This window comes from Grammomys surdaster, unplaced genomic scaffold (assembly GCF_004785775.1).
Source record: "Grammomys surdaster isolate TR1022 unplaced genomic scaffold, NIH_TR_1.0 124988, whole genome shotgun sequence".
Classification (NCBI taxonomy): Eukaryota; Metazoa; Chordata; class Mammalia; order Rodentia; family Muridae; genus Grammomys; species Grammomys surdaster.
The window spans coordinates 518044-522323 of record NW_021619916.1 but is presented as its reverse complement, the minus strand read 5'-3'; the positions used below and the strand labels follow the sequence as shown (position 1 = coordinate 522323).

General features: G+C 45.4%; 1 protein-coding gene across 1 annotated transcript in view; it reads right to left on the bottom strand.

Moving 5' to 3' along the window:
* Sqor (sulfide quinone oxidoreductase) overlaps positions 1-3905 on the bottom strand; it is a 41583-nt gene extending 37678 nt beyond the window's left edge. The window contains exon 1 of the mRNA XM_028784966.1: positions 3817-3905. The gene's annotated coding sequence lies outside the window, so the exon portion shown is untranslated. The remainder of the gene's footprint in view (positions 1-3816) is intronic.
* Positions 3906-4280: the final 375 nt, after the last annotated feature.

The window sequence follows — 4280 nt, the reverse complement described above, 5'->3', positions numbered from 1 at the left end:
TATATATATATGAGACACACACATACACACACACAAACACACACATAACAAAAAAGAGGCCCTATGGGAGGGCTTGGTGGAGGAAAGGGAAAAGAAGTGTAATATAATTAAAATCTCAAAAATAAATAGATAAAATTGAAAAAAATTACTAATGAGGACTTTTGCAAAAAAGCAGTGACCCCCTTAGCTACAAGAAAGTTCCTCCAAGCTTAAGTACTTAATAATCTTTTATAATCAAAACAAGCATTATAATGATAAAATCGGTTATCTCACCAAGCAGAAAACAAAAATCATATTTACATTAGGAAAGATTTTGCCTTTAATAAAGGATACTGCACACCAGTGAATTGAATTGTTTTAACTGAAAAGTAAGGGTTTTGACTGGCTCACACAAATAAATAAGCCTTGTTTAAGTTTGCTCCCATTTTCTGATTGCCAGGGGAACCTGACCCTCACAGTCTAGTGCATGATAAACAAAAACAAACGACTCCCCTCTGCTACCGCCTACACAGTAGGCTTCTAGTCAGCTTTTCTGTCAAGGGCTCTACAAACCTGTGTTGGCCAAGCTACAGACTCCCTGGAAATGGAGGTTTCCAGTGAAGTAACTGGGTCACACAGCAAGGGTCAGCTTAGGCCCAGATCTCCTGAATCTTGTATTTGTTTATTTGGATGGATGAATGGATGGATGGATGGATGGATGGATGGATGGATGGATGGATGGATGGATGGTTTGGGCAGACAGGTGAACAGGTGGTTGAGGAAGCAGGCTGCCATGTAGCCCAGGAAAGTCTCTAACATGATACGCAAGTAAAGATAACACTGAACTCCAAATCCTTTCACTTCCATCTCCCAAATGTTGGGATTATAGGTACTCAAGCCACCACACCTGGCTTCCTGAATCATTAAAATGATCACTATAAAATTACTCATCAGACCAAAGTACGCTGGGATTCAAAGGTACATGCAAGAAAGTTACGAAGGGTGGAGTGTCACTATAAACAAACTGGTCAATTACTTTGGCTTGCCATTGCCTGGACTCCAGCCCATAACGTCTCAATGAGAAAAGACTCTTTGATTACAGATTTTATATCTGTTGTTTGAACCTAGATGCTGAATTCAGTCCTTTGATGGTTAGGACAAGGAGATACGCACAGGTAGCAGGTACATCAGGCTCCCTAAGGACTCTTTTTTTTTTTTTAATGTCTGACCAAATGGCACAGTTACCCATCCATAAGGAAGCTTTGTCTGAAGGATACCCAGGTCTTCTGCATTCCAGGTAGTACCAAATGGGGCTCATCTTTAACCATATGGGCCATGCTTTCCTCTACTTCCTAAAACTGCATTCACTTCTCATTGAATAGGAAGGAGAGGTGGGTGTTCACAGCAGACAGCCAATAGGGACATTTGTCTACTGATCCCTCAGATAGAATTTCTGTGGCAAAGAACAGCAAAATCAAATGCTTAGGCCTGTGACATAATCAGAATAGAAACCAGATGCCCCATTTCCTGTACCAATATGTACTATGATTCTCTGGAAAGCAGCTATGGTTAAGTGCATGCTCCAAAGTATAAGAAAAACATGCCAGGGAGGGGTCATTTGTGGGAGTTATTGTAATGTGTGCTGTATGTAATTTCTCAGGACAATCACTGAAGAGGGAATTGTTGGCCCCCTCTCATAAGCAAGCAAATGAAGCCTATAGGATCATGGGTAGGTCACTTTGAAGGTAGAAGTTTGATTTGAATATAAGGGGATAGGGTGATAGTTCTCTTGAACTTAGAGGTGTTTTTCTCTCTGTAGTTTAGAATAAGCTTAGATCTGAGGAGTTGAGAAAAATCTCATGATAATCATCCAAACTTAGACAGGGGAAGAATGAGCTGAGCTTCATCCAGCTCAACTGTCCTATGAATATGCACAGAAGTACAGACTGGTTACAAGACCAACACTTCCATGGAAAATTCTCACCATCTGTAATGGAGGCTTAGCTGGCTTTAGGCCTGTTATGGGCAGCTTTTAGTAAATTACTCACTGTTCTCCTATTTACCAACTCTCCAGAGTCAAAGTGTTTGTGACAGGTGAGGGATTGGGGGCGGGGGTGAGAAATGTGCATCTAGAAAATGCTTCCTCATGACTTCTGTCTCCATTCTTTACAAGACATTTCCTGCATTACAACATATTAACAAGCCTACACATGGGCAAAAGAAACTTCTAGAATTCTACTTTCCCATCAAGACAGTTTCTTTTCTATAGTGGGGCACCAGACTCATAACAGACCCAAGGGCCCTCACCAGTATTCACAATCCCAAGTCCCAGCATGTTTATGGATTTGCTCTGACAGATTCAAAAGAAGCAACTCATTTTAAACAGCCATTTCCCAAGCATCCAGCTGTCTCTTAGATGCTTTCACAAGCAACCACCTCCAAGTCATCCAGTAAATCTTTTATGTACCAGATTTAGGGATGTGATGGCCAGTATTGGACAAGGTTTAAAAGAAGGGGTGGGGGTGGGGTACTTACTGCATCCCTCTGCATCAAGTACAGTCAGAATGCTTTTCATCTGTGAGAAGGTATTGGGCTTGTTTGGTTTGGGGGAAGGATGTTGGGCTTTTCTCTTTCTCTTTAAGAGAAGCAGATGCCCAAAGAATCTCAGAATAGAGGGCACAGTGGCAGTTGGAGGAAGTGTTAAACCCCAGAAGCTAAGTTGCCTAACAAGTAAAGCAGCACTCTTTCTGCTAACAGGGTATCTATCTACATTGAAGTCCAATCGTCTGAATGAAAGAAAAAAATCTTTACCTTCCACTGATGTCTACTTGAAATTTAATATTCTCTTCTAGTGCTGTGTAGGCAGCTGGCCACAGCAATATTAGCAGTATTTATGACTTTTTAGAAACATGTTTACAGGTAGTGCCTATATATTGAATTCTAAATTCTCTGGTATTTCAAAATTATAATAGTTATTTGCTTTTTAAAATTACATGGTATTCTTTTAATACTTTAGTGGCTGTTTTCTTTCAGCATAGTCTGCCTTTAATTTTATGATCTTTTGAGAGGGGCTGGAGAGATGGCTCAGGGGTTAAGAGCTCTTACAGAGGACTTACTTCCAGAGGAATAGAGTTCAGCTCCCAGCACCCAGATGAATGCTTGTAGCTCCAGTTCCAGGGCATTAGGCACACAAAAGAAACAACCACACACATGAAATAAAATACTAAAGTTTAAAGCAAAAAGGAAAACCTTCTGAGAAAGAGTCCTTAGTTTTCATCCAAACTCAGAACTGTCAGAAGTATCTGCAGGCAAAAACGGGTCAGAACTCTGTGTTTACAGAGGTTCACAGCCTGCGCAAACTCTCTGGCTCAGCTTGAGTGTGTGAGCTGGGGTGGCTCTCGGATAAGTAAAAGAAAGATGGAAAAGTTTCACCAAAGAGCCTTTTCTCCCTTGTACCAATTGCCAATCAGCCTGGCCCGTGCTCCTCCACTGACCCCCACAGCGCCCTGGGCACCTCCCCAGACCAATGCCGGTCTCAATCCTGCAGGCAGGGCAAGGTGCTGAGTGACAGCCAACAAGTGGAACTAATGCTTCTGAAATTCCCACGCACCGAGACCGCAGGTCCAAGCGGTGTGGGTGGGGAAGGTGCCAGGGCCATCCTCTCTGCATCGCTGAGTCTCAGCCACTCCGGAGAAAGCTCTGAAGTCCACCTAGTCCCAGACCAAAGCAGCGTGTGTCAGGGGTTGGAAAGGAAGAGGGGTGGCCGGGAGCGCGGAGACAGAACGGGGGACAGCGAGCGGCTGTGGGAGGGTGACAGCGTCGTGGGATGTGTCTTACCGGGCTGAGCGACACCGTGGGCCCTAGCGCTGGCGCAGCAGAAACTACAGTGGCGCTGGAGCGCTGGCCTCGCAGAGCCCCGCCCGGCAGCCAGGGCGGAGGAGCAGAGGCCAGGGGCGGGGACAGCCACCACCACCTCCCTCCCAGGAAAGGCTGCCCTGGGCACTGCCCAACACTGAACCCCGCGGGGAACGCGCACCGAGGAACAGGCACGGACACCGGAGGCCTGGGTGGCCCTTGCTCCCTGACTTCTATGCTTTCATGCCCCGCGACTGTCCCCACGCAGCCTATTGCTTTTCTCACGCCGGGGGTGCAGACAGTGTCACCCTACTCAGAACGGCTCGGTACCTTCCCCTGGAACCTGCTAGCTCCTGAAAGTTGTTCTTTTGGTGCCCGACAAGGCACCGTTCCTACCCTTCTACGGTGGATTGACTGACTGAAGACACAAGCCAGAGACTGTGGTC